We start from the raw sequence: 23,058 nt of genomic DNA, 5'->3' as shown, positions 1-23,058 counted from the left end.
GTGTTACTAGACAGAAGCACGGGAGAACTGTTTCAGACTCATACTCCACTGTCTGTTTGCCTGGAGGAGGTTCTCTGCGCATTCGAAACAAGTGCTGGGTGAAAGGTGCTGGGACTGAATGGAGCACCAGTTGATGCATTTAAAGTGATGAGGGAGTTGTGGGACCCTATCTTGACCAGAGTACTGTTGAGGGTTCAATTCCCCCCTCCAGGGCCATTTCAAGTATAGTCCCTATTTTTAACAGGGGAACTAAATCTGGCCCTAAATGTTATTACCCCATCTCCCTCCTGGATTCCTCAGCTAAAATAATGGCTGAGGTCCTCTTGGGCAGGCTGGAGGAGTGGGCTGAGGATAGCTCCATTATACCTGAGGTGCAATATGGGTTCAGGAAGGGGCTGGGGCCAATAGAGCAATGTGTAAATCTTGAATTGCTCTTAGGGAAGTATACTAGAGCCAAGGAAGGAACCCTATACTTATGCTTTGCGGATTAAACAGTGCCTTTGATTTGGTAGACTACTCTATTCTTTTATAACCGATGAGCCAGGTATCTTTTAACCTCACCCTCCCATTCACTCCTGACTCTTCCACTTACACTCCTACACGACACATAGTCGTCTCACAACAACAGTGCTCCCGCGTATCCGTAGGTCGTAGCACGCCCCGTCCCGTAGAGGGGCGGGAAGACCCCTATGATGAAGCATGACACCAAGGGCCCTTTTGGTGTGTGAGGGTTATTTAAAAACACTGTGTGTATTTCCCACCATTGAAGAAAGCATGCTCAACCTGGGAGGACACGGCCTTTGAAACTGCTTGAAGGTGGATCTTTGTGGTTTAATGACTATAGACTAACGGAGGACGTATCCACCTCCACTATTTGTGATAAGTAGTACCTCTCTGCTCCCCCTTTGTTCTTTTCTACTCTATTCTCTGGTCTACGCCAATATCTTTGGGAGCCCCAAGGGACATAGTCAGTTTCCTTGCACGTCTGTATTAGAACTTGTCCTCCATGTTTCGGTATTGCCCAAAAGGGGAACGCCCCCCCCGTTTCAGGTTAAGAGGGGAATTACACAGGGGTGTGTATTGGTGCCTTTCCTCTTTTCACTGTTTATTAGCAGGGTGGATGGCACCCTACGGAACATTTTGGCTGACGCACCAACAGTTGCAATTTGATGTGATTGTTTTGTGATTTATAGAGCACATGGCTACCCGAGGGCTTCCCAGCACTGAGAGACTGCTGCTAAACTAAGGCTAGAGATAGATTAGTGATACTGCTTGAACAGCCATGTTTTGATCGACTTCCGGAATGCTGCTTCCTATGTCAGTATTCGGAATTTGTGTGGTAATGAGTTCCACAACTTGGGTGCAAGGTGAGAGAAGGATCTACCTCCCCACCTGGCTCTCCTGATTCTTTTCGTTTTTATCAGTTGTTCGGAGCCGGATCTCAGGCTTCTATTGGAGACGTAAAGGGTCAACAGGTTTCTAACTTTACTTGGACCCTTGTTGTGTAAAGCTCTGTGAGTCATGACGAGTGACATGAATTTGATTATGGCCTCCACCGGAAGCCAATCGAGTGCTTTCAGATGCTTCCTAGCTGACTCCTGATTTGGGGCCTCGCACAGTAGCCTTGCTGCAGTGTTCTGGACCACCTGGAGCCTGTTGATCACGAATTTAGGAGCCCCTAGGAAAAGTGAATTTCCGTAGTCCAGGCGTGATGTGGCCAAGGAGTGGACTACTGTCTTTCTAAGCTGTATGGGAATATTCTCCAGGATTTTGCGGAGCATTCTAAGTAGCCCAAAGCATGTACCTGTCAGTTCCGTTGTATCCCCATTCAATTTTAAACAGCTGTTTCTCATCCAGCCCATCACTCTTTCCATACAGGGAGCTAAGCTACCAGAGTCCCCGTTGGTTCTGGGGTCTAAGGAAATCACCAACTGGGTGTCATCAGCGTAGGCGGTCATGAAGACGTCAACCTCTTGGGCTATCTGTGATAGTGGCTTCATATAGACATTGATTTGGGAAAAAGGGGGTGGTGATGGACAGAGTTTCTGAATGATGCAGAATACTCTTACCAAGTCAAGAGATCATGGTTTTAATCCATCACCGTTTTTTAGCTCACTGCACCATCCCAGCTCAGAACCTGGCTACATGCAAATTAGTCTGTACCTGTCCCAGTGCATGATGGGAACAGGGCAAACCAAACTACCAAGCCAATTCTTATACTGGGAAGGAAACAAGCTTCCGGGGACCGGTTTCTGGCATCACAGCCTTCGTCGGCCCGGCTTGCCTGAATCCTGATGGTGCAATGATTCATATAGACATTGAACAGTGTAGGACTCAGCGAGGAGCCCTAAAGCACCCCGCAGATCAGAGGCATTGAACTGGAAAGGAGATTGTTTTCCATAACTTGGAAGGTCCTCTCTTCCAGAAACGAAGCCAGCCACTGAAGAGTGTTACCTTGGACACCGATGGCAATCAGTCTATTTAGCAAAATATGGTGGACCACCATGTTGAACGCTGCACTCAGTTCCAGAAGTACTAGAGCTGCAGAACTTCGCTGGTCCAGAGAATTTTTTTGATTTCCTCTACGACTGTTAGTAATGCTGATTCCATGCTGTGCTGCACACAAAATCCCATCTGCTTGGGGTGGAGGCATTGGTTCGCTTCCAGAAACTCTGGCAGTGCTCTGTTTACGTGTTTTTCCACCAGCTTCCCAAAAAATGGCAACATTGAGAGGTGTCGGTAGTTCCCTGATTGCGCTGGATCTAGACTGGGCTTTTTAAGCAGTGGTCGGATTATGGCATCCTTCCATGCCCCTGCTACCACGCACGATTCAAGAGAGAGGTTCATGATCCTAACTAATGTTGGAAGGAGGGTGTCTGTAACTTTTTTCAGAATATGCGGCGGGGCAGGGTCTAGTGGCGAGCCTAACCTCACCTTGTCCATCAATAACTTCACCTCCTCCGTGTGCACTGGGGGGAAGCTAGTAATGGTTTGCTTGGGGGCAGTCTGTGCCTCATCACCTTCCTGCCTTGGGGGTATATCTCTTTCAGTCATGAGCGTGCTATAGATGTCTTTTGTGAGGAAATAAGTGGCTAGGTCGTTGCATCTGTCCTCCAAGGCTTCCGTCATATAGGTAGCTTGTGGTGGGGATGTTGAGGCTTGACTACTGTGAAGAGTTCCTTTGAGGAATTATGTGCCTGGCTATTTTTTTCCTCAAAGAATTTGGCCTGTGCTTCTACTGTGGTAAAATCTGATCGCCACCTTGTACTCAGCTTTGAGATGTGGATTGTATGATTTTCTCCAGCCCCGCTCAATATTTTTGCCGCTTTTCTTTAAGAAAAGTAGGTGGGGGTTAAACCATGACGCTGTTTTGGGTCTTGACTTTGATTTAAGGGAGGTTTTGGGAGCTATTTTGTCCAGTGATTGCGTAATCTGAGTTTCCCAACTGGAATAAGCTTCTTCCACTGTTTCTAGTGCCTCGGGGTTTGTTGTGGCCATGGCCGCTAGGATGTTCACCCAAGCCTCTGTGTTCAACTTGGCCCAACCAAGCCTCTGTGTTCAACTTGGCCCAACTTCTTTTCTTAGTCTCTACCGATAGGGGGGCTTTACCTTCTCTCTTGCTCTCCGTCCAGTACCTATTTTATTGTATGCCGATGATGCTGTCCTGATATCAAGGATGCCTGTTAGCTTACAGAAACTGATGGATGCCTTTGGGAATTTTATGGAAGTCAGAAAAATGATGATAGATAAGACTAAAACCTACACAATGATTTGCGGGAGAAAATCGCAGAAGAATAGGACTTTCTTTATTAGGGTTTTTTTCTATCAAGGGTGTTAATTCATTCTAAAATTTAGGGGTGTTGTTTAGTAATAATGGATCTTGGATGCAACAAGTTCAAAATACCCACCTGAGGTTGAGTCAAACATGTGAGGGTGTCTCTAGGTTCGCATGTAAAATTGGAAGTAGGCCAGTCAGGGGAATGACTGTAATATACAAGGCGTGAGGGCTGTCTACTGCCACCTTTGGCTGGGCCCTGTGGGGCTACACTCCTTGTAACACCCTACAGGTAGAATTGCACTCCTTCCTCAGGCACCTTTTATGTTCACCTTCCTCTGCCCCCTTTTCATGGTCCGTAAGGAGGCTGGGCTGAGCTTTTTAGAAGATTCACTCCTAATGAAAACCACTTCTACTCTGGCAGTCTATATGGACAAAGCCCGAAACTGGTTTTACTAAGTCTGACATCACAGATTGCTTAGCATTAGAATATGCTCTCAGAATTCCCTGGCTCTCTTATGCAAACAGAGCGTCAAGTCAGTTGTTTAATATATCTCTGAGGCATGATTCAGCAAAAATCTTTTCTTTTGAGAAGAATGTCATTAAACACCATTTCTAAGTTACAGTCAGGAAAATAGGATGTGTGTAGAAGGTAGGAAACATAATGCTGTTGTTCTTTATATTTCAATGGACTATTATGATGGATGCTAACCCTATCTGAGCTGGGTGGCCAATACTCAGCATCGTTATGTAATAATCAGATTGCGGTTGGGTATTGTACGCCATCTAGTTGTCTTCCCAGAAAGGAAAAAACTAAACTACTGTTAGCTAAGACTACTTGTCCTTGTGATGGAGTCTTAATACAAGGTACTCAGCATTTTATTATATTTTTTAGATGTTATGAGAGCTTGAGAAGGTATTACTTAAAACCTATCTTCCTAGCACAGAATGTCAGGGACTATAACACAGCGTTACAACGTATTATTGCACTTGTATAACCCATTAGTTTGTTTTAGCACTTCACTTTACATATGGGGAGCTATACATTATAGGAAAGGCATTGTGTAAATATGGATTCATCTGCCTTGGTATCCCTTTTTATTGTCTTTTTATTGTGTTTAATGTTTTATATTTATTGATAAAGTGTTTTTATGTACTTTTATGGCCACTTTGCTGTGTCAAATAAAGATCTCTGAACTGAACTGATAGCTGTATTCTTTTGGTGGCTCATGTGAGGAGGCTATTTTTTGCACGACTAGCATTGATGGCAGTGTTCTTTATTATACTGTGTCTATTTTCTACATATATGAAGTGTTTCCCCATTTTATCACCTGCATTATAGTACATGACAAAATATTGCATCCACATCGACTTACTCACTACATCGTAAGTTAAGTCTAGGTAAGTAGATGCGGAGGTAAGAATATAAATTAGGAACTTACCTTGATGATTTGTCGTAGGCGATGGAGAGGGTGTGATATTTTTGTAGGTTAGTAGGGTGTCATACAGCCATGTGAATGTCGTCAGCCTTGCTGCTTTTTCCTGTCTACTTCAGATTAATGTGTTTTTTTGGATTGAAGTCGGAGGTTTTTGTTTCTGTTAAAAGTATTTTATTAATTCATTATTCCACGACGTGCATTCATAGTTTTAGGGTTGAGGCAAACACTTTATTTTATGTGTCCTGAGAATGTTTTAAGTTTGAGAGGACGCTGGTGCCTGTGAATGATGACTGTTTTGTCCCAAATACTTCTGATGCTACACGTGCATTCTCCTACCATAGTTTTGAGACGTAGTTAAGTGTCAAGAGTTAATTTACTAAATGAAGTGAAGAGACTGAGACAGTGGTCACAGTACGGAATTTGTTGTCCTTCAAAACCCAATCCAATGTCTACCCTTGATTGCAAGCTTTTGCTTTTGATAGTGTCGCACACGTACTTGCAACACAGGCATTCCATCTCTCTCCAAACTGCTCATTTCTGTATTCATCACTCTCCACGCCTGCTGTGCAGGCCACAGAGTATGCGCATGATCAATGCGACTAAACATTCCAAGATCATTTCCTTTGATCAGAATGTAAGTTTCAATGTGTTCCTTATATTAGGCTTCATATCAGCATTTAGTATGTTTTTAACTACCTATAGGTTTTTTTTGCAAAACAGAAAACGGGATAAGTAATGATCTGCACGCCCAAAAAATAAAGGGGCACCAATAACGTACCTCATGTGGCATTAAATCACCCCTGAATTAACTAGCTAAGAGTCTAAAACTTGAATGCAGAATGCGAGATTGATGCAAGAAAATATTATAGGATTATTTAGTCACATTTAATGAGGAACACTTATGAGTGTGGCATAAAAATTGGAGTCTAATGGTCCAATTAAGAGTTTGGCACAGAGGTTACTCCGTCACAATGTGGTGGATATTCTGTCTACCTTATTGCAAGTACCATAGAATATAATGAATGTATAATAGGCAAATGGGATCTCTGTCCCGTTTGTGATGGAGTAACCATCCACCGAAATCTATAGCAGGTCTCCTGACATTCACATCTCTTTATCTGCTGCACATGTCAGAGGTATTGAAACAAATGTCTTGGTCTATTTGGCTTGAATCAAATTGAATCAATCCTCTAGTGAAAATACCTGTTATCCAGTTACAAATTCCTCTGTTTGACATATGGTTCTTTGGACCAATACCTTGTACAGGAGCGGCTGGTCCCGGAAATTAGCAGTGGGGTGGGAAGGAGGAGAAGGAGGGGTTTAAAAGGGGAACATTTTTTACCTGCCGGCCATCAAGTATGGCCGCCGCCTCTCCTCTGTCCTCTTCCTGTCTTCTTCTCTGTAAAGGAAGCAGGAAGCACCGTGTTCCCAGAATTTTGATTGGTCTGAGTGCCAAACCACATTGATCAGTTTGGGAATGGGAGGCTGGGCATGGTCTCCATGCAGACCGCAATGCAGCCTGCTTAGAGAATCGCAAACTGTGCATGAATGTTTGGCCGGCCCCAGAGAGCCGGTCAAACATTCATGTGCACTTACATGCCCACCACTCCTCCTCCTGCTCTGAGAGCAAAGCAGACCTGCCCCACCCCGCCTGCCGACATGCCGCAGCAGGAACAATAAAATTATAATAACGTACAGTTAATATAATTTTTTTCCCACTGCGTAAAGAAGTGAGGTGATGCTCCGCCATCTTAGCGGAGGAGCCGCCACCGACCTTGTATGTTCCAAGTGAGTCACGCTAGCGTTTGGACAATAGGTGCCTTTTTCTTTCAGCTGTTTTATTTTGTTGCTGGTCTTGTAAAGACCCGTATCCAAATTCTCATGTGTCTCTTCCACATCCAATAGGGACCATGAGACATATTCACCAAACATTTATGAGTATGGAGAGTCGTAACAAGACAGCCTTTATGAATTGGCCCCAAAACGTCCAGCTCCCTATCAGTAAAAGTGCAGCGAGGTCAGAGCCCTTTCTACTGTTACTAATTGTATATGAATTAATATTCCCATTTTATTTCCGTTGTATATGATTTGTCGCTAGTTAACTAACATACTGCAAAATGCCTTTGTGTGTGTGACTGATCAAAGGGAAAGTCGACCAAGGAATGTGTATTCTTCCATGCCGCATACCTGCAAGTTCTTTCTAAGTTGATTTGAGGCATACAAGAAATACAATACACCTATCATGCAAGCAAACACTTCAGCACATATTTTTCATGAAGCTGTCCTTAATCTGTCACTCAAAGTGCGCATTGCATACCACACTCCCTGTTTACTTTAGTGCTGCTGAAGCCGAGACCTGGGCTGGGTTCAGCTAGACTAACATTTACAACCTGATAGAAAGGAATGTTTTTACTAGGGGATGTAAAAAGTGCACGTCAGTGGAAGCTGAATAAGCCTTACTGTCGAAGAGAAAACATAATATAGGAGAAACCTTTGGAAAACATTCCTTCGCCGTCACCGGCACGTGCGGCACGGCGTGGCGCAGCTTACCTCGGTGAATGGAGGCTGTGTGTGCCCGCGCGCCGTGCCCATACACATCTGTAGAAAAAGGTAAACACCTCAATTCATCGTGGTACGTCAAAAAATATTTATGACAAATTGTAAAAAATTTAAACCAAAGACCAAATGCAGAGAAAGGCCACTGCTTTTTTTCAAAAAGAAAATAACTCAGTTTTAACAAAAAAATTAAAAAAACAGTCTTTGAATCCTCAAAAAGCACGTAGGAAACTTACTCGTCATAACATGTTTTTATTGTTGCTGCATTGTACACTATTTTAGCTAATTTATGAGTCATGTTCATATAGTGCGTCAGCAATACTTTGAAGTTCATTTTTATGTCCAGGTCAGCAGGATTTTCTTTACAATGGCGACATATCAAACAAAGCCTATTTTATATATATATATATATATACTGGATAAATATGTTTGGATTTAATTACTGTTCACACAAACACTTTTGTGTTTTTAACTTACACAAAACATAAAATGGTATCTCTAAACGTAATTGCTGCAAACACTCAAATCTTTCAATCGTGTGATCACGTTGTACTTTATCAAATAGATGCCAGCACGTTAAAATGAATTCTCATTGACACTAGTGAAACAAAATGTATAAATACTTGGATTTAAATATATTAGTGGCAGAAACCCTGCAATGAGCCCTTCTGGTCTGTTACTATATAAACTTTTTTCAGGTCAAAGACTCTGCTTACTTTCGTGCCTTATCTTTAATCACGAAACCTAACGACACAGTGGGAGATATTAGGGGTGTTAGAAATTGAGTTTTAGTATATAAGTCACAACACACCCTAAGTCAGTGGTCTTCAAACTTTTGCATCCTATGCCACTGCCCCCCCCCCCCCGACCCCCCAGGGTAAACTAAAAAATCTTCGGGCCCACAAATATTCCTTTAAATTGTCTAGACTTAATTAAACATTGCAGTTGCGTTTTGTTACCCTTTTAAAAATGCAAACTAATACTTGATTTCCAAACATACTATTTTGGTCAGCCAGGCCCAAAGTGTAAAAGTATCCACAGTATGATTATCAAACATGGGGGTGGGGGTTTTGAAGACTATTTGGAGTCCCTCCCCTTTTGACACATACTCCCATATAAATGGCAAAAGATGTTAGTGATGGCTCATTACAGAGAGGCTTACTGCCCCTCATTTTTTCCCACATAAAACAAAGCACTTTTATTATCATAGTACTTCTTTTGGCTAGAGTCTGCCCCCCCCCCCCCCCAGGATAGCTAAAGGACCCCTAGGGGGGCCAGCCCCCCAGTTTCAAGACTTCTGCCCTAAATTATACTGTGCTCACCCTCTAGTAGCTTGACACAGAACAGTCATGCTTAACCTAAGACGCAATGTGTAAACATTTGTGCAACACCTAAACCAGTAACACAATGATAACATCACACAATGATTCTGGGCAAGTTTAGAAAAAGAGATTATATTTTTATAACTAAAGCAAGACAAAAACGACAAAAATCCATTGAGTAGAAGTCGAGATATGAATTTTTGAAGATTAAATGCAAAGTGCAGCGCTTAGAAGTAATGCCTAAAGAGTTAATTGGTCGTGCTGGACCAGTCAAAGTCAATAATTTAGTCCGACTGCGATGGAGCATGGGCCGAATACAGGGCCTACGCAGGCCCCGGAGCTAAAGCACCTTGATCCTGGTCGTAATAGCGAGATGTGTCATTAATCCCCACACGGGCGAGATGTTGTGCTGAATTTCTTCATGCAACTGCGGCGATGCATCGGGTCCATGAGCAAAGTGTCATTTCCGAAGTGCAGCAGTCCTGAATGTGATGCACCGGGTTTCTCCACACTGTAGAGATAATGCATTGATCTTCTTCATGCAGTGGCGGCAATGCGTCGGTTTTGAAGCAGTGGTTCTCAGAGCAATGCAGCAGTTCCAAGTGCAATGCGCAGGTCCTGTTCACACAGCAGCAGCAGCAGCATTGAATCAATTCTGCTCTCACAGCAGAGGATGCATTTGGCTCACTAGAGCAAACCCCTAGGTCAACTTCCAAGGGTCCAGGACTGGGGTGGCACCACTTGGCAGGGCAAACACACAAGTAGATGAGCCCAAGGATTGGAACAGGAGGGTTTTAAGTCTTTTATGTACTGAGACTTATGCAACAGGAGGCAATCCAGTAAGCCCTTGGAGTAACTCTGGGTCAAAGTGATGCTCGTCCAATCCTTCTCATCCAGGAAGGGGACCAGCAGCCAGCAACAGCACAGCAAGGCAGAGTTCAGCAAAGCAGCAGTGCAGTAGAGTGGCCGTCCTTTCAACAGCACCACAGTTCTTCTCCCTGGCAGAGTAGCCAAAGGCACATGGGTGTACTGATTTGGTACTGCAAGAAGTCCAGCACTTATACCCAGTGGTGGCTTGAAAGTGGAAGAGACTTCAAAAAAAGCATTGAGGTGCACAGAGGCTCTCCCTACCTGCCCTGGCTCCAGATACACTATGGGGGGAGGGGCGGGTGAAGCCAGTCCTTTGTGTGGGGACAGGGCATAGCCCTTTCAGGCATGTCAGCTCCTCCTCCCATCCTGCTCAAGACAGGCCATCTGGATGCAGAGGACTACTCAGTCACACCTACCCATCCTTTGTGTATAACCATCTAGAGGGAATGCAGGAAGCCAGCAGTCACCCACCCCAGACGTGTATTCCAGAGACAGACAGATGGCCCTAAACTGCTAAAGTAAGTAAATACTAACTTTCTAAAAGTGGAATTTGCTAAACTGGAATTTAAAATTCAACTTCACCATGAATTGGGATTTTTAACTGTAAGCTGAGTGACACTAAACTTGAAAAGTCTATCTCTTCATAATTGGAAGTTAAACTTAAGAGAGGCAATCCCAATGCTATCCTATTGGAGAGATAGACCTTGCAGTAGTGAACAGCACATTTAAGAGTTTTTCACTACCAGGACATGTAAAACTTAAAAGTACTTGCCTTACTTTTTAAATTCATTGCACCCTGCCCTCTGGGCTGTCCAAGCTCTACCCTAGAAGTGACTTATATGTAATAAAAAGGAAGGTTTAGGCCTAGCAAGAGGTTAACTAGCCAGGTCGATATGGCCCTGTGAAACTGCCATACACAGGCTCTGCAGTAGCAGGCCTGAAACATGCTTACAGGCATGCATAAGTGGGTGGCACAATCAGTGTGACAGGCCTACTTGTCGTATTTAATTTACAGGCCCTGGGCACATGTAGTGCACTTTTAAGTACTTATAAGTACATCAAATTTGCCAATTGATTATGAGCCACAGTTACCATGTTTAGAGGAAAGAGCACATGCACTTTAGCACTAGTCAACACTGGTAAAGTGCTCTGAGTCATAGAGCCAGCAAAAAACAGGTCAGAAAAAGAGGAGGAGGAAGACATACAATTAAGGGTGACCCTTCAGAGAGGGCCATTTTCCAACAAGGGGCAATCTACGCTCCTTGGATCTTAGTGGGTCGTTATTTTCTGACCAATGGGTAAACCCCTGTTTGCGCTGGGGCTGGAATTATGAATAGAGTGTTATTTAATGCATCTGAAAAATTGTCGGATTCGTTCAATAACTCAACCTTCCTTAAAATGGAAAAACATGTAGTATTTACTGTATTGTACATATTTTGGTATGTTAAACAGCATCATCCATATGTTATTCCCCAGAAACTCAGAATTGGTGCTATTTATCGCACCCAAAAAATAACATACCCGTGGTATCATTATTTCTTTCTTTATTATCATATATTTTTATTAACGTTTTATTACATTTTCACTTGTGGCATACATTGTGTACATCAGGATATTACAGTACTGTTGTGTGGGCTAGTCTGGTCCAGTCTCCCTGTGCAGCAATACATTGACTTATAAATGAGTAAAACAGAAATAAGCACAATTCCATGCTGACAGCAACCACCAAAAAACAAGTTTCAGAATGAGAAGAAAACAATTATCAGATAATATAATCAACTCTGCTTGTTCCCCTGCAACTTGCCCCCCTTTCCCAATTCCGAAGTAATACAGGAAAAAGTACATCGTAACACCGTAGCAGCTGACTGTAATCCATATTTGGCATGAACGATAGGCGTCATGTCCGGGGTTCACTATTTTGATCAGTAGGGTGTGAGTATAGCATTAAGTCTGGTCAAATAATCATTCCATTGTTCCATAAGGTTACACCTCCCATCTCTAACTCTGGCATCCGCCCGGACCGAGAGTCCCAGCAAATCACATCCTTCTGCAATTCGACCACTGGAGGAGTGACCGTATCCCTCCACAGATATGGAAATAAGACTTTTTGTTAACACCAATGCCAGAGCTTGGAATTCCCTCAATTGTTTTGTTCATTTCGTTACCATCCCAGAATGCAGCAGACATAACGCAGGGTCATGTGGTAAAATAGATACAGTGACATCAGTTATACAAGAGAGTACCATTTGCCAAAAGACCACTATCACAGGGAATGACCACATCATGTGGAAAAAATCAGCATTAACGTGCAAGCATCTGGGACAGGTCACCCTAGTACCCGGGAATATATTTGCTATTCTGTTTGGGGTGAGGTATGCGTGATGTATATAGCTGAATTACGTAAACCTGAATTGAGAATTCTGTGTGGCTATTCCTACTGACCCCAGGCATCTCCACCATGTGGTGTCCTGTAATTCTATATTCATTTTCTCTTCCCACCAACCTTAAGGACTTGAAACCCTTTATCCGTAATATGCTCCTGCAAGTCTCCATGAATGCGTGAGATAACCCGTCTTGATTCTGTTAATGTTAACATCAATTCCAATGGGCAGGCCAGCTGGACAGGGCTCCCATCTAACTTCTAAAGTTTCCCCGCCACCCCTCTCAGCGTGCAGTATAGAAGAAACTGCCCTAGTTCTAGGGTGCCCCCTTCATCAGGTCCTCAAAAGTGCAAAATCTCCAGTCTTCTATTATATCTCCCCAGGTCTTTCATCCAGCTGCTGTCCAAGGCTCTACTTGATAAACCTCCCTTAGCTGTCTGCCCTGCGGGGGTGCCCAGTGGGGTTGGCCGGGTGCAAAGGGCATCGCCATTTGACATTGCAGCACGCGCAATGTAATTTATTTTATTTATTTATTGATGTACTTAACTCCGTTCGGCCGTATGCTGGAGTTTACTACCCCCCACCCTGCCCCTCCCCGCCCTGCCCCACCCCCTCGAGGAGCCGCCACTGCTCTTCAATATCACTGGGAGTTCTGCAAAGAAGTATAGGAGTCGTGGATGGACCAACATTTTAGCAATAGACACTCTCCCCATGGGTGATAGAGGTAGCAGTGTCCAGAAGGACAGTGACTGTAGAATCAAGTTCAAGGTCTTCTCCAGATTTCCCTCCACAAGGTCGTTTTCAGAGTGATATATTTGTACACCCAGATATTTGAATGTATTGCACCTCTACGGCAACGGGGCGTCTCCTGGGGAGAGGTGTGAAGGGTCAGGTGTCTGTAACAAGGGAAATAAACATGATTTCCCCCAATTGATCCGCGGTCCAGAGATGTAGCCAAAAGCATGATGTTTATGATGTAATGATGAAGTTATGATGATTTTCAGATAAAACGTGAATATTTGGTTGGGCTATTGAAGAAAAATGTACATTTGGGGCCATTTTAAACTAGTAGAGTTTATGTTGATTTCTTAGTTTTCCACTTATTGAGAAGTAGCTGCTACCTGGTAGCCTAAGTAACTGTGCTCTAGACAAGCTCACAGGTGTCAACCTCTTCACAAAGATTTTAATGCACATGCACCAGGCACTGTCACATGCACCAGGCACTGTGCAATCCCTGGCTTGGTACTGCATCTGTTCAAAGTGTTGGGGGCTACCATTGATATACATGATATGATATTAGCTATGGTGCTTATCACTGGCTGCCTTAAGAACAAAATCCATATCCCTATAAGCTTGAAAACAAGCAAAGCCGGACTTGGTAAAATGCCAATCTCACTTCCAAGTAAGGAACCACATATTTTTTAATTAACCAATGGTAATCTTGGGTGACTTTATCCGGCTACCACTAGTTTGCATAATTTCTTTGTTGTCCTTGCATTTGGCATGATAGCATAGCTTACTCTAGCACAAGACTAGTTTGAGGACAAATATCTTATGGTTACTGTGAAACCAGATTTGCACTGCAGCTATGTCTGCTACACTAGCAACGCTTACTGTACAATTTACAGAAACTGGATGGGCATACCTTAGTGCAAGTATCTTGCAAGTATTTTGTATTTGAACGCATAACTTATATATGTTTGCCTCTCCACTGACTTGGCAGCATTCAGTGAGGTGTCGAAAGGAATTAGGTACTATAGAGCAGTGTTGGTACCTGTACCTCATTATTAGTAAGTACACCCTGGCTAAAAAAGAATCCCTAGAGATGGCCTTTATGGATCTGTCATTGCACGTGAGAGATATGGAAGAAAGGGAAAGTGTACAGTGGAAAAAGGGCTAAGACAGGGTTGCATTCTAGCCCATTTTATATTCTCTTTATACATTAACAATATTGAGAAAGGTTTGGCTGAGAGAGCTTATAATATGCCTCAATTTGTGTCCCGCCCACTGCCTATCTTGTAATATGCAGATGACGTAGTTCTGATGGCTTTCACGGGCAATGCCCCTCAAACACTACTTGATAACCTTGTTATGTTTGTAGATGATTTGGGGCTTAGTGTGAATCAAGGAAAGTCTTTTAGAATGACTACTGCCATTCACTTCTAGAAGAGACATGTTGTATTCAATCTGAGGGCATCAGACTGGCTAAAGGCTTTACCATTTGCTTGCTCCCTCATTGCTCTTGTATTCTTTTTCCCCATTTGTCCATGGCATGCATGCTTCATGCCTCTTCCTGCGCTTAGTCTTCCCTAAGAGCATAGACCAAGTACTAGTATCCATCCACTGCTCCCATTTTAAGACCTGTTTTAGGACCTACTTTTATCTTTGTTTTTCAGCACTCTACACAGTGCTCTTGCTTTTACCGGCTCTGTCTCCTTCCATCAGCTGATATTGAAGCTGGTGAACTGGGTTGGAGTCTCGGTGGAAGGCTCAACATCCTGTGCTTCTGGGCAATCCTGGCTTATTTTATACTTTCAATGTTTGTTGCTTACCATCGTTCATATTTATTTTCACCCTATGTGTGCAGTAGAAAAGCTTGCCTCCTACTTTGTTAAAAGTTTCCTCTTTACTGATTCCCTAGGCTTCCTTTTATAAACACCAGGAGAGGATGTGACATAAGTACTTGAGTGGCCAACTTTGAATCTGGGGGACCGGCTGCTCAACATCCTGTGATTCGGGGCTAATCACTTTCTCTGTTCCTAAAAATGACTGAATGCAACTAGTGCTCATGTACAGCACTCTGATACCTTTGGGTCGAGTTTGCTCTATATAAAACTACAAAAAAAGTGGTTTCTTGCTAAATACTCTGGAATGCATTTTAAAATAGACATGGTCTATTTAATTGTTGTAATGGTTTTGCATTTAAAACATTATTACACACCAGTTTATTCACACACTCACACCTACAGCCATTCTACACATCCGCAGCTCAGGCTTCATGCTCTTTCATTTCACTTTAAGCCATTCTGAACAGCAGACATGCTGCTATTCAACATAGCTAAAAGACATTAACATTGACCACACCAGTAGCTCTCGGATTGCCAAGACCTATTGACTTTGCCAATGCCTGTTCCTATTTGGGCCTACTCTTCAATTTTCTTATTAACTGGAAATCCTTGCTGGTAGCAAGGAGAATGTTCTTCAATACAAACATAGAGGCTGTTTTTAGATTTGCCACAAAGCATGGTACAGAACCATTGAAAGGGATGTCCACCATACATAGTAGCAAATGTGTTTCAGGGGCATTTTATGGTGCAGGATTATGGGGGTGATTGGAGGTGAAAACCCTCCAGCATGTAGAAAAACAAATGTTTGAAACAGGTGTTGGTGGTTCCCCTTAGTTGTGCAAATTGTATTTGTCATGAAGAACTGGGTATCCTATACATTGAGTACAGGATTCACCTTGCATCTTAACTTTTGTGGTGAGCAGTCAGCAGTGGACCATCCGAGGGGGCTGATGGTCCACGCCCCCCCCCCACCTTTTTCCCAGAAATAAGAGTGTGTATCAAGCTGAACAGAGGTCAGCCTGGCAGACACTCTTCTTTTTCAGGTCAGGCACCCAGGAGATGGACACATGCAAAATGACCATGCTCCTGGCTTCCTGACCTGAACTTTGCCAGGCTGAGGACTTCATGCCCTGTGGGTGTACCCTACTCTGCTTGGAAAAAGTGCCACAAGGCCATCCCCCTCATGCCGAGGAGTAGTATCACCCATTGCCTCAGACTTGGGCGCTTCAGTTCTAAGTCCTGAAGTGCCCAGGGCCGAGTGTCAATCAGTGACACCTCATCACAAAGTGGAGTGGGGTCTCAGTGACCCCCATCCCACTCTGTGATGAGGTTGGGACTGCTGCCTGCCCTCATTGGCTGATCTAAGGTCAGCCAATGAGGGGAGGCAGTAGTTCCAACCTTACTGGGACCTCTGAGGCTTGGGACTGCCAGCTTACCTCATTAGCTGGCCTAAGGTCAGCCAATGAGGGAAGCCGGCAGTCCCAACCCTCCTGGGACCTACAAGGCTTTTCTCTCAGAGGTCTGCGTGTAAGATAAATGTTATATTTTTTTATGTTTGGTGCGTGTGTGCATGTATGTATGAATGTATGTTTTTTGTTTGTTTAATGAGTGATGTGAATGAGTCTGTGCGCGTGTGTGGATGCATGGGTGTGAGTGATGTGTATGTGTTTGTGCGCAACCCGCCTCTTCCCTGGTACTGCAAGCTGTACAGATTAAGCCAGCAGCTTCCTTGAATAGGATGATTACCCAGGACTGTTTGACATTGAATAGGGTGGGCAAAATCCCCTGGTTGCATTGCTTTTAAAGGAATGTGTTAGAAAAGATGGATAATATCATGTTTTTCTTTAGATGGTGTGAGCAAAAGGGAGCTGAAAAAAGGATTCTTTGATCTTGTCAAGAGTAAGAGGGAGAATATTGCATTAAAAAAGGTCCTTGTGATTATTCACTCTCTTTTGGTAACCCACCGAGGCATCCAACCTTACATTATAAAGGTTTTTTCTAACAAGATTTTGTCGGAATATTGTAAATCACTTGTTTGACTTTACTGATACAGACGTGACAACCTTGTGTTTACCTCCCAGCCCCTGTGAAACATTTTCAGAACAATGTACCTTACATTCATGGGTGTTTGTAGTTGTGGGTGTTTATAGTTTTTATATGACACCAAGAAGAGAGTTTATTATACCTCTACTCAAATATTTACATTTCGTTCAATGTAGGTATATCTTCAACAACTGCATGCGGAATTTATATTCCACTCTGTTACCAATTTTTTTGTGCAGGTTAGGAAGATCAGGAAATATTTTAATGGGTTGTAGGGGGATGTGCACTTAATTATTATGTGAACATAGGTTAACATGCGTTCTATATATATATATGTGTGTGTATATGCACACACACACACACACACACACATAGGTTTCAGGGACGTTATAGTTAGTTGGTCATTTAACTCGTACAAAAACAGAGAAATTCGAACGTTATAGTTAGTAGAGCTACCTATAACTCGCGCCCCGGCAATGCACTGCTGAGGACTTCACATATTACATCACTCATGACATGGTCAGTGACATCACTGATGACATCACTGATGACATCTCAAATGACATCACTGGTGACATCATCCAGTGAATGTGTGTTTCTGTAAAGTTTAAATATATTTTATATATGTTAATGCCAAGGTGTATTGAAGAATGAGTTGGTGTATACGTGTGTGGGTGGCACATTTAATAGGTGTGTGACTGACTGTATAAGTTAGTGATTAAATGTGTCTTACTGAATGCATGGGTTAGTGACTTAACTGTGTGAATGTCTGTATCAGTCTCTGACTTGTTGTGTATGTTGCTGCATGGGTTGATGATTAGGTACATGACTATCTATATGGGTTACTTATTAGTTGCATGAGTATCTGTATGGGTGCCTCAGTGTTTGTGTGTGTTGGTGGGTGGGTGGTGTGTGCCTTTCTGCCTACATGTGTGAGTGGATAATTTACTGGGTGTATGGGTTCAATAGTGCATGTGGAAATAGCTGTATAGGCGAGTGAGTGTGTATATTAGTGTTTTGGTGAGTGAATATATGTCTCATTGGTATATATGTGAATAACTACATATGTTAAAGGCAGTATATATGAGTGCTGGAGTATATAAATGACTATATGTTAGAGTGAGTAATTGTGAGAGTGGCTGTATAAATGAGTGTGTGCTTGTGTCAGTGATTGTATAAGAGAGTAAGTATATGTTAGTATCTGTACGAATAGATTAGATGGTGAATGTATAACTGTATAGGTGAGTAAATGGCAGCGTTATTGATTCTTTACATAACTAGCTAGGTGTGTCAATAACTCTATGGATGAGTGACAGTGTATGAGTGTTTGTATAGGTGCATGAGTACAAATAATAGAGCTGTATTGATGAGTGACTGCATGTATGAGTAACTGTTTGAGTGAATGAATGTGTGTGTATAGTTAGGAATTAGTCAGTGGGTATATAGTAGCTGCTGTTGATTTGTCTATTTTTTCAAAAATGGTAGTCTGTATTTTAGACTGGGTGTATCAAAGGGTATATTAGGGTATGAGGAGGTGCATCAGATTATCACGTGGATGATGTCATGAGTGATGTCATTTGAGATGTCATCAGTGATGTCACTGACCATGTCATGAGTGATGTAATATGTGTTGTCATCAGCAGTGCATTGCAGGGGCGCGAGTTATAGTTAGCTCTACTAACTATAACATTCTAATTTCTCTGTTTTTGTACGAGTGAAATGACCAACTAACTATAACATCCCTGAAACCTATGATTTTTTCAGTGAATTTCAAAGGTTTTGTAAATGCTAATTTCTAAATATAACGTCTGTAAAACGTATGGTTTTTTCAGTGAATTTCAAAGGTTTTTTAAATGTTAATTTCTAATTATAATGTTCATTAAACCTATAGTTTTTTCAGTGATTTTAGATTATCATTCCATTCTCAACCTGGTGAAAACAGCCGATATTGCCAGTTTTCCACCAATAGCTCCCACCAAAAACAATTGCCACACATGAGAGCAACAACTAACGCAAATAATATGCAGAGTAGGCGTTCCTGTACAAAAATAACACGAAGACACCACTTCTCGATATTTTCAACGAGCAGCCAAATCTGCGGTGCGTTCCAAAAACAGGCAATAAGCTGCGTTAGCAGTAGGAATGGAACATCTGCCTTTTACTGGTGTAAAGTAGGACGACTACCTACAGTGTGAAAGGGAGCCCAGCCCTGAATCACATCTGAAGACCATCACATGTCATAGAGCTACTGTTCATGCACCTCTGACACCTAAGAATGCCACATAACCCACTGCCACCACCCTCCCCCCGGACCACCCCCTCTACTACCACCAAGGCAGCGCACAACAGGACAGCGGACCTTCCAAAAACAGCATGCCACACAATAGCTGAATGTAGCGAGATGTGGCAACCAAACATGTGTGAAGAACGCAAGTCACCCACCATTAATAATGCACACAATACCAAGAGTACAGGGTGACACATTGGCGCTTGTGGCCCGGGTGGTGGCACCACTACAACAGGGACACCCGCATCAATTGATTACTCATACAGCCCAGGACGGAACCATGCCCAGAGCTCCCGAGTCATTGTTCACAGCCTCATGCTGGACTGGTATACGCCAGGCCAGCCCAATCCATTTACACATACAGGGAGGGACAACAACGCTACATGGCCCAGCTTTTCATTGCAGTGATCTGCTGCTCACTGGTCTAGTTCTCAGTACGCCATAGCCACTCCCTACCGGCTGGTTTACACCCACACCACACCCATCAAGCACAGGTGTCACAGGACACGTGACCCTGCCAATAAAAACAACTGGACGCATGTGCTCCACGCCATTTCAATTTCAGACTTGGTGCACCAGATGCACTGCGGCCCGCACAGGCACACTGCCACGGGATAGTGAATTTCGGTCCACTGAGGTAGGGGCATTGTAAGTGCTGAGCGGGTGTGCAGCCTGAGATGATGCCCCATCCCGGTGGTCCGGACAGCTCATTTTTTGTGTGCCCTTGTGGACTGCAGTGTAGGCCTGAGCCATCACTGGTCACTGAGTTAGTGGCACCGCAAAGGCTGAGCGGGTGTGCAACCTGCGATGATGGTGGGTGCACTGGTATGTCCTCTGCCATGGTAAAATCAAGGCGCAGCACCAAATGTGAGACCTGGTGGCCTGCGGGGCTGCATGATGTGGAGGGTGCCCTGTCCACTAAAAGGTGAGCAGTGAGGCCTGGGTGTGCAGGGGCGGGTAGCCACCTCTGGGCGGCGGGAGTGGATAGGGTGCAGCAGCCTGGGTGCTCAGCGGCGGGCAGACACCTCTGGGCAGTGGAAGTGGATGATGTGCAGCAGCCTGGATGCACAAATGCGGGACAGCAATTTAGGCGTGCTCAGTCGTATATATACTCTGCCATTCCTGATTCTGTACTATGATCCAGATGTGGGAGCTTGAGAGCTCCACTAGGTCCCGGCACGTGGTTGGAGACAGCGGTGGTGTAAAGGTGAGCTGTGAGGGTTTTGTCCACAGTGTGGGCCCTCACTGTCCCTCCTCATCTCTTCCTTTCTCTCCTTCACACTCTTTCTCTCTCTCTTCCTCTCTCTCACACTGTTTCTGTCTTCTCTCTCTCTTCCTCTCTCTCACTCTTTCTCTCTCACACTCTTCCTCTGTTTCTCTCTTCCTCTTTCTCACACTCTTTCTCTCTCTCTTCCTCTCTCTCTTCGTCTCTCTCACTCTTTCTCTCTGTCTTCCTCTCACTCTTTCTTTCTTTTTCTCTCTCTCTTCCTCTCACTCCTTCTTTCTCTCTCTCTCTTCCTCTCTCACACTCTTTCTGTCTGTCTCTCTCTCTCTCTCTCTCTCCTTTGATGGACGCATGACGCACAATGTTATCTTGCTTTTTGTCTAACTGGCTGTGATTCACGGATTGACATCCCCTACCAACACTGAACTCCCACCACTCAGTGCCACCAGAGCTGAACGCGTGTGCAGCCTGCGATGATGCATGGCCATCCTGCCAATCAACACCCAGTCTGAATTGTGAGCTCTCCTGTACCGCGTGTACGCAACGCCTGAGAAGGTTGCTTCGGCACGTGGTGCACCCTCTTACACACACGCTGGTGGCAGAAGGTGAGCAGAGAAGCTTGTTTCCACAGCAGCAGGCAGTCACCTCCGGGTGGTGAGAGTGGATAGTGTGCAGCAGCCTGGGTGCACAAAAGTGGACAGAAACCTCCGGGCACTGGGAATGGATGGGGTGCAATAGCCTGGATGCACAGGAACAGGCAGTCACCTCTGGGTACTGAGAGTAGATGGGGTGCAGCAGCCTGGGTGCACAGCAGCGGGCAGACACCTCTGGGCAGTGGAAGTGGATGGGGTACATCAGCCTGGGTGCGCAGGGGCAAAACAGAGAATTACGTGTGTGCAGTTGTATGTACTCTGCCATCACTGTTTCTATACTATGTTTCAGGTGACTAAACTTGAGGGCTGCATTATATCCCGGCACGTGGTTGGAGAGACACCGGTGGCAGAAAGATGAGCTGTGAAGATTTTCTCCACAGTGTCAACACTCCCTCTCCATCTCTTCCTTTCTGTCACTCACACTCTTTCTCTCTCTTATTCTCTATCTCTTCCTTTCTCTCTCTCACACTTTCTCACTTTCTCTGTCTCTTCCTCTCTCATTCTTTCTTTCTCTCTCTTCCTCTCTCTCACTCTTTCTCTCTCTCTCTTCCTCTCTCTCACACTGTTTCTATATTTCTCTCTCCCTTGTATCTCACTCTTTCTCTCTTTCTCTCTCTCACTCTTTCTCTCTCTGTCTTCCTCTCTCTCTCACTCTTTCTTTCTCTCTCTCTTCCTCTCTCTCACTCTTTCTCTCTTTCTCTCTCTCTCTCTCCTTTGCTGGACGCATGACGCACCATCTTATCTTTCTTTTTGTCTTGCAGGCTGTGATTCACAAATTGTCGAGGGATGACACGCCATACCTGCCCCTACATTTATTTTGTTCTTTTGTTTAAATAAAATGTTTTATAGGTAAATCCATAGATGACTAAGATTCTTATTTGTCCAACCTCACAAGCATCTTCTTATTAATAATTGGACGACATTAGCAAATTATTTACGTTCCAGATTCCCTAACGTGACTGTCACATTTGTTTGTGGGGGGGTGCGGGTGAGGGGGGATGGCGGACAAGGAACTGCTGCTGGGGGGTGTTGGAGCAGTGTTGGGTGTCCGACCTGCATGATCGTTGGCTCCATTGCATCTGTTCTCAGAGACTTGCGAGCTGGCGGGCTGGCTCATAGATAAAGAGCTGCAAGCCGATTGGCTGGCTCATAGAGGGAGAGCCGCGGCCTGTCAGTTCGCAGAGGGAGTGCTGCGGGCCAGCTCGCAGAGAAACAGCTGAGGGTCACATATATAGTGAAAGGTGCGGGCCGTCGGCTTACAAAGGGATAGTTGAGGAACAGTGATGTGGGGAGAGGGAGCGTGAAGGGGGTATCTCGCAGAGAGACCTGCGGTATATTTGCAGTCTTGGCTTCACAGATACTACTGCGGGCCCGAGAAGTCGCACCCGAAGAGCTGCGAGCCGACCGGTGGTTCACAGAGGGAGACTTGCGGGCCCAAGAAGGTTGTTGGGGGTATGCTGGTGATGTGGGAAGAGGGTGCGTTACCTGCTGATGTGGGGAGAGGCAGCGTGAAAGGGGTATCGCTCACAGACAGAGCTGCAGTATGTTTTCAGAGTTGCCTCGGACAGATGAGAGCTGATGGACTGAATCACAAAATGGCTTTTCAATGCTCATATAGTGTGACTTATCAACAGTTCACACCCAGGGTCGCAGAGGGACAGCTGCGGCCCATTGGCTCGACTCGCAGAGGGAGAACTACTGGCTGTCCGCTCTCAAAGGAGCACAGCAGCATCATAGCTCGCAAAGGTAGAGAGCTGCAAGCCGACGGACTGGCTTCTAAAGGCATAGCTGCGAAGTGGTGATGTGGGGAGAGGGAGCGTGAGACGGGAATCTCACACAGACAGAGCTCCGGTATATTTTCAGTATTGCCTCGCAGAGGTAGAACTACGGGGAGATACGAGCTGCCGGACTGAATCACAAAATGGCTGCCAACACTTCCT

Source organism: Triturus cristatus, chromosome 8 (genome assembly GCF_964204655.1).
Source record: "Triturus cristatus chromosome 8, aTriCri1.1, whole genome shotgun sequence".
Classification (NCBI taxonomy): domain Eukaryota; kingdom Metazoa; phylum Chordata; class Amphibia; order Caudata; family Salamandridae; genus Triturus; species Triturus cristatus.
Note: the sequence above shows the minus strand (reverse complement) of the source record.